General features: G+C 40.4%; 1 non-coding gene across 1 annotated transcript; it reads left to right on the plus strand.

Annotated features, from left to right (window-relative positions):
* Window positions 1-73, plus strand: TRNAT-AGU (transfer RNA threonine (anticodon AGU)). The gene has a single exon. It is a non-coding gene; the product is annotated as a tRNA-Thr (tRNA).
* Window positions 74-8,890: the final 8,817 nt, after the last annotated feature.

Below are 8,890 nucleotides of genomic sequence, written 5' to 3' on the forward strand. Positions count from 1 at the left end.
GCCTTCATAGCTCAGTGGCTAGAGCGCTGGTCTAGTAAACCAGAGGCCGGGAGTTCGATCCTCCCTGAAGGCATCGTAGGTTCAGTTTTGAACTGGAAAGTTGAGGAAGCCAAGAAAGGACCTCGACATGTACCTACAAAATGTACCAGACCAGCCAGGGAGGTGACGGGTATGTGGGCGTACAGGCAGCGACCTCTAACAGTCAGCTGGCCAGAGGTGCACCACGATAGCTTGGTCTCAGCCCCAGCTGTGTGGGTAAAGATCTCCGATAACATGGCATGGTAGCACGTAAGGTCCCAGATTTCATAATGGTGTATTTCAATGTTAAAAAGATGATCAAAAATGTTAATGATGTGTGTACATATACCTTTTTAAAAGTTAGAGAAGATTTGAAAATCTGACATACTAAAACCTTCGCATCTACAATGAAAATACTTCTAAAATACTCTAGAACATGCTTACAGTAAAGCATTAGTTTCCTTCAAGAAAACCCCCCTCCCCCCCAAAAAAAATGTCACTTTACTCCCGGTAAATTACTGAATGTAAAGGGAGGGCTTTACAAGGTCTCATCTAGATACTGACAATGCCACACACACACACACACACACACACACGTTTCCACAACATGGGTCACAATCATTAGTAAGTGACACTTCACAGTGAACAGTGGTCTCTTGCAGTAAAACGTTCGTCATCTAGCAGCCAATGTTTGCCCTAATTCTACACCCATAGGCACCTCATACTCATACTGCTGCTTCCTTTTACTGCGAAAGCCTTCTCTTATTGGGGCTTCGTAAAGCCATTCAAAACAAGAAAACAGTCATCACTGGAAACAACTACCGCTGCCTTTCCCTGCTAATCAGTCCGTTCGCTCACCAAGAATCTCAATATGACCGAAGACCATCCATAAAGATGTCATCTCGTGCAGTGTCGACAACCTCCGTGGCAAGTCAGCCTTGGCCCTCCCTCACCGCTGGGTGTGGTGAGATTAACATGTCGATGGCTTTGGGGTGCACCGTAGGAATCACAGCAGATGACTACACATTGGTTCTCTCATTCTTCAGGGTGATTTATACTGCTGCTAGTATGGTATAACGCTCTGAGGTCACGAGGGAAGCTGCTGGGTGGTGAGGGGTAGGATGCCTCCAACTACTGCACACTGCTGCAATACCTGAGCCATTATCATACCTCGAGTTATACTTCTGTCGAGCCCTGCTGCTTTAGGTGTGTCCACGCAACAAGGGGACAGCATACAACATATGCTTACCTAATGAACCTTCCTATGTCAGCACAATATATCAAAACTGTTCAAGTCTGTTCTCGAGAAGACCTTGCTCTCTTTCAGGGGTCTCGCTCCGCGGGGTCATACGACGTTCGTGATTGGGCCTTGGAATCCTGGCATTTGCTGTAAACCATCTTCCCAACGTATAATCGAAAGTTCTTCGCATCTTCCAGCAAGGAAATATACCACTGGCAGCAGGGATTTTGTCTTTTGAGCGCGGCGATTGTCAACGAAAATATTATCTACGGATTCGATAGTTAGAAGTGTTCCACTGTATCACTTGCCTATAAACATGAAAACTATAATGCCAAGCGAAAAAAAAATATCAATGTGTTCAGTTTAGGTTCGGTTCTACGAACAAATCAAATGGTACGACTTTCTTCAGCAGATAAAATTGCAGCGCCCTTAATGAATTACGCGTGAAATGCTACCAGGACAGACACGACACAAAGTTAACCTGCATTTTCCAGCAAGACTTATCCTCCTGCCAAGAGCCTGATATAGAATAATTGGTTTGACTCAGACCTGATTATATTCACGCTACCATACAAATAAGTAAATATACACGATACACACTCTACAAATACATTCAACAAACACTACTGACTGGATAATAAAGCTAACCTACACTGTTGCATCTTAGCTTATTTTTCATACAGGAAAAAAATAATTTTTGCAGCGTAGCCCCGACACACCCAAGCTTTTCTTAATCCAAGTGAACCACAAGGCGTACTGCTGTTGGTCAAGCTTAAGAAACCGCCAGGTTCGCAAACCTCCAAAAAGATGACTCAACCTCATATGCAATTCACGTCTCGACACACATCTAATCCAGACATAAAAAATGATAACGAAGCATGAGTAATACTTCATGATACATGCACTTATATTCAAAGTTAGCTACTTATATTGCCATTCACGGGGCTGAATTCTTCCTATTAAGTACAACTACGTTCATGCAAATACTTCAGTCCATAAACGAGTATACGTATTGTAAAGTATCGCCCAGTACAGTGTATATTACTTCTGAAATCTATGCTTATTAATGTGGATATTTCCCTCAGCTGTTACTAAGTCTCCATATATTTCACAATACATATAATTCCATATATATAAACCAACCTCTTCATCTGCGACTTTCTCCTGTACGCTTGTTACTGAGGGCGGCCAGCAACTGCTGGTGTTGCCCTAGACACCTGGCCAGCTGCTCACAGGCACATAATAGTTGCCTTCGACTAATATCACTATTGTGGAATAAGTATCATAAAATATATGCAATTAACAGCTCGAATGTACCAAAATTACTTTTTCTAAATAAAAAAAAAATCATATTTTCATCCACTGATTTTTTGAAACCTCAAAAGTTCTAAAATCTTATTTCATTTCTCACCTTTTAACATGATCATCAATCTAGTTTTTGCACAAAATTTCGTTACCACAGAAACCCATTCCACCAAAATGTCACTCTTTGAGACGAACGTTAATATGTGGATGTCGTAATGTACTACGCTGGTGTTGTTCACTTTACGACACATTATGATCCTCATCAAATATAATTATTGCCTTTATCTTTATCAGCTCACGGAAGATTACAGAGCCAAGTCTGTCATACTAATCAACTATGCCAAATCAGTAAACCACTAATTCGTTACCGTACGTAGCGGTATGTAAGTCAGACATGATCAAAAGGGTATATATATATATATATATATATATATATATATATATATATATATATATATATATATATATATATATATATATATATAATCAGACCATAATATTGTTTTTGCTTATTCTTCCCCGTAAAGTTGATATGGCTGTCTGTGGAAGCTTACCAAGGCTCACATAAACTCTTAAATGGCGACTGTGTGTGTGAATGTAATTTCTACTTATTAATGTGACACCTACATGGACGTCAGCAGACGATGAGTCTCGTGCCCTGGCTGGCCCCATGATAGACTGTCATCAGAGTTTCACGGGGGAAATAAACCTGTGTTCATCTACATACTGAAGGAAGGACCGCTTGTTTAGTCAAGCTGACCAAAAGATTTTCTCGTTCCTTTAAACTGAAGGATAAGCTTACTAAACCCTGACGGAAAACATAATTACCTTCACAAGTCTTTAAACTGAAGGATAAGCTTACTAAGCCCAGAAGGAAAACATGATTACCTTCACAAGTCTTTAAACTGAAGGATAAGCTTACTAAGCCCAGAAGGAAAACATAATTACCTTCACAAGTCTTTAAACTGAAGGATAAGCTTACTAAACCCTGACGGAAAACATAATTACCTTCACAAGTCTTTAAACTGAAGGATAAGCTTACTAAACCCTGACGGAAAACATAATTACCTTCACAAGTCTTTAAACTGAAGGATAAGCTTACTAAACCCTGACGGAAAACATAATTACCTTCACAAGTCTTTAAACTGAAGGATAAGCTTACTAAACCCTGACGGAAAACATAATTACCTTCACAAGCCTTTAAACTGAAGGATAAGCTTACTAAACCCTGACGGAAAACATAATTACCTTCACAAGTCTTTAAACTGAAGGATAAGCTTAACAATAAACCCTGACGGAAAACATAATTACCTTCACAAGTCTTTAAACTGAAGGATAAGCTTACTAAACCCTGACGGAAAACATAATTACCTTCACAAGTCTTTAAACTGAAGGATAAGCTTACTAAACCCTGACGGAAAACATAATTACCTTCACAAGTCTTTAAACTGAAGGATAAGCTTAACAATAAACCCTGACGGAAAACATAATTACCTTCACAAGTCTTTAAACTGAAGGATAAGCTTACTAAACCCTGACGGAAAACATAATTACCTTCACAAGTCTTCACTCTCTTCCTATATCTCGGCCTATACGGCCGAAATGGCGATACCAAGACCATGCCATGTCAAATTCAAGAGGGACTATGATTCCATTTATACATCAAAGTGATTATTTATCTGTATTTACTTGAAATGTAGAAAGGATTTGTTCGAAACGATCATTTACTATTTTGTGTCTGCTTCCTTCTTCCCCGAGGGTGTGTTTTGGTTGACTTAATAAACCGAAACCGTGAGGAAACTTTCACAAGTTATGTATATGATACTACCAATCATTACTTTCAACAAATTCGACGGTAAATATGTATATGATACAACGAATCATTACTTACAACAAATTCGGCGGTAAATCCTGGAGAACTTCATACACGTCACACCTTCAACCACAGTCTGTAACTCCTAATGTAAACATAATTTCTAATACTTTTAAAAATTATTTTTCTTCTTATTGTGAGGAACTGCTATCAACATGAACAATTATCATTATATATTCTTTGATATGAAAATATTCTTGTTATAAAATATTTGAAACAACATTTGAAAATGTCGGCAGAAGGTAAAATAGGGATCTTTCTTCCTACTTTAATTCCAATATTTCAGAATCGCCCAAAGGGAAAATATCAATGATTACATTTTCTCATAAGGTCAAAGTAAATTTGTACCCAAGGATGAAAGCACAGTTAACCCGTCTTGAGTCTGTAAGACTTGTCAAAAGAATCTTTTCGTATTGTATAATCATCTTTGACCAAGTAATTTTGATACATGTATTTTTTCTTATTTGTTGACAATCATTAAGACATATGGCATTTACCGTGAGTTAATATGCTCTGATTATCTATCATTAGTGATCCCTACACTTAGTTTTAAATCTTCAAGGTTGATATAGGTTTTCTGAATGAACATATTTTGCTGTGAGCGTAGTAAACTATATGGAACGCTACAAGAACGACTTTGGCCCTTATTGAATACAAGAGCTGTCAATTGTTGAATGGCCATTAAGCTACACAAAGCCTTACCTTACTGACGGCGCCTTGACTTAGCGGAAGGGCACGGAATGTGGCCTTATCTGACCTAACAATCCTCAGTAAAAATGAGTAATACTCCGGCAGCACCTGTAGTATTACTCCATGACACCCATTCTCTATGATCGGCGGTGGCAGGTCAAAAGCTGCCGCTGAAACCATTCCATTGAACAGATGGCCTCCCTTACGGACTTAACCTAGGTCCAACAGCACGGAGAGAGGTTAGAGCTTGCGATATTCAACTGCGACATCTTCAATTTCCTTTGAGAATAGCTTATCCTCCCAAACCGCCTTCATGATCTGACCTTCCTGCTTTTTATATACACCAAGGGTATCACTGGAGAAAGGCAGGTTAGGCAATCAACTAGTTCTAGACAAGTGTATCACTCCAACACCTGGCGTCTTGACCATGTGAAGGGGAGGAAGTGATAACAGGTAGTAATGAAGCGAGATAGATAGAGTATTTGAAGGTTTGTAGAATGTGTTTGACGATAGAGTGGCAGATGTAAGGCGTTTTGGTCGAGCTGGTGTGTGAAGTGAGAAAGTCTGGGAGAGTGGTTTGGTGAAGAGATGAGGTGGTGAAAGCCTTGTGGAAAATGAAATCTGGCAAGCTACCAGGTTTGGATAGTATTGCAGTTGAATTTATTAAGAATGGGAGTGTCTGTGTTGTTGATTGATTGGTAAGGATATTCAATGTGTGTATGGACCACGAAGTGCCTGAGGATTGGCAGAATGTATGTATAGTGCCATTGTACGTAGGCAAAGGGTTGTGGGATAAGTTAGTTGGGATGTGTGTTTGAATGGAGAGAAATTGAAGGAAGTGAGGTGTTTTATATATCCGGGATTGAGTGGACTTAGCAGCAAATGGAACTATGGAAGTAGAAGTGAGTAATAGGGTGGAGGAGGGGGCACAGTTTCTGGGAGAGGTGAAGAATGTATGGAAAGAGAGAATGTTATCTCGGAGAGCAAAAATAGGTATGTTTGAGGGAATAGTAGTTCCGACAATATCATATGGTTGTGAGGCATGGGCTATAGATAGGGTTGTACGGAGGAGGGTGGGTGTGTTGGAAATGAGATGTTTGAGTACAATATGTGGTGTGAGGTGGTTTGATTGAGTAAGTAATGAAAGGGTAAGAGAAATGTGAGGTGATAAAAAAGTGTGGTTGAAATGGTTAGGACATATGGAGAGAATGAATGAGGAGAGTTGACAAAGATAATATATGTGCCAGAGGTGGAGGGAACAAAGTGAAGCAGAAGACCAAACTGGAGGTGGAAGGATTGAGTGACAAAGATTTTGAGCAATCAGGGCCTGAGCATGCAGGAAGGTGAAAGGTGAGCAAGGAATAAAGTAAATTGGGTGGTATACTGGGGTCAACATAATGTCAATGGACTGCACCAGGGCAAGTGAAACATCTGGGGTAATCCATGGAAAGGCCTGTGGGGCCTGGATGTTAATAGGGAGTTGTAGTTTTGGTGAATTAGACATGACAGCTGGAGACTGAGTATGAACAAATGTAGCTCCCCCTCCCTTTTTTTTTTGCCTATTTGCCTGGCGTTACCTCACTGATGCTGAGGGTGGTGATGCTGTTTCTTGTGGGGCGGGGTGGCACCAGGAATGTACGATGGCAAGCGAGTATGAACATGTTCATGTGTATATATATATATATATATATATATATATTTTTCTTTTATTTTGCTTTGTCGCTGTATGTGTCTGTATGTGTATGTGTATATGTTGATATATATACACATGTATATACATACACGTCCACACACACAAATATACATACCTATACATCTCAACGTATACATATATATACATACACAGACATATACATATATACACATGTCCATAATTCGTACTGGCTGCCTTTATTCATTCCCATCGCCACCCCGCCACACATGAAATAAAAAACCCCTCCCCCCTCATGTGTGCGAGGTAGTACTAGGAAAAGATAACAAAGGCCACATTTGTTCACACTCAGTCTCTAGCTGTCATGTAATAATGCACCGAAACCACAGCTCCCTTTCCACATCCAGGCCCCACAGAACTTTCCATGGTTTACCCCAGATGCTTCACATGCCCTGATTCAATCCATTGACAGCACATCGACCCCGGTATACCACATCGTTCCAATTCACTCTATTCCTTGCACGCCTTTCACCCTCCTGCATGTTCAGGCCCTGATCACTCAAAATCTTTTTCACTCCATCTTTCCACCTCCAATTTGGTCTCCCACTTCTCCTCATTCCCTCCACCTCTGACATATATATCCTCTTGGTCAATCTTTCCTCACTCATTCTCTCCATTTGACCAAACCATTTCAAAACACCCTCTTCTGCTCTCTCAACCACACTCTTTTTATTACCACACATCTCTCTTACCCTTACCCTTTTATCCCTGGGGATAGGGGAGAAAGAATACTTCCCACGTATTCCCTGCGTGTCGTAGAAGGCGACTAAAAGGAGAGGGAGCGGGTGGCTGGAAATCCTCCCCTCTCGTTTTTTTTTTAATTTTCCAAAAGAAGGAACAGAGAAGGGGGCCAGGTGAGGATTTTCCCTCTAAGGCCCAGTCCTCTGTTCTTAACGCTACCTCGCAAATGCGGGAAATGGCGAATCGTATAAAAAAAAAAAATCTCTCTTACCCTATTATTACTTACTCAGGCAAACCACCTCACACCACATATTGTCCTCAAACATCTCATTTCCAGCACATCCACCCTCCTCCGCACAACTCTATCTATAGCCCACGCCTCGCAACCATAAAACATTGTTGGAACCACTATTCCTTCAAACATACCCGTTTAAGCTTTCCAAGATAATGCTCTCAACTTCCACACATTCTTCAACGCTCCAAGAACTTTCACCCCCTCCCCCACCCTATGATTCACTTCTGCTTCCATGGTTCCATCCACTGCCAAATCCACTCCCAGATATCTAAAGCACTTCACTTCCTCCAGTTTTTCTCCATTCAAATTTACCTCCCAGTTGACTTGTCCCTCGTCCCTACTGTACCTAATAATCTTGCTCTTATTCACATTTACTCAGCTTTCTTCTTTCACACACTTTACCAAACTCAGTCACCAGCTTCTGCAGTTTCTCACACGAATCAGCCACCAGTGCTGTATCATCAGCGAACAACATCTGACTCACTTCCCAAGCTCTCTCATCCACAACAGACTGCATACTTGCCCCTCTTTTCAAAACTCTTGCATTCACCTCCCTAACAACCCCATCCATAAACAAATTAAACAACCATGGAGACATCACACACCCCTGCCACAAACCTGCATTCACTGAGAGCCAATCACTTTTCTCTCTTCCTGCATGTACACATGCCTTACATCTTCGATAAAAACTTCACTGCTTCTAACAACTTGCCTCCCACACCATACATTCTTAATACCTTCCTCAGAGCATCTCTATCATATGCCTTCTCCAGATCATAAATGCTTCATACAAATCCATTTGCTTTTCTAAGTATTTCTCACATACATTCTTCAAAGCAAACACCTGATCTACACATCCTCTACCACTTCTGAAATCACACCGCTCTTCCCTAATCTGATGCTCTGTACATGCCTTCACCCTCTCAATCAATACCCTCCCATACAATTTCCCAGGAATACTCAACAAACTTAAAAAATAAAATAATAAATAATTTATTATATCTAGGCCATATGTGACTTCAAAAAGTTTTACAAATTATAGGAAAAATCATTAAAAGGGTATGAAAATTACTAATA

This window comes from Panulirus ornatus, chromosome 11 (genome assembly GCF_036320965.1).
Source record: "Panulirus ornatus isolate Po-2019 chromosome 11, ASM3632096v1, whole genome shotgun sequence".
Classification (NCBI taxonomy): domain Eukaryota; kingdom Metazoa; phylum Arthropoda; class Malacostraca; order Decapoda; family Palinuridae; genus Panulirus; species Panulirus ornatus.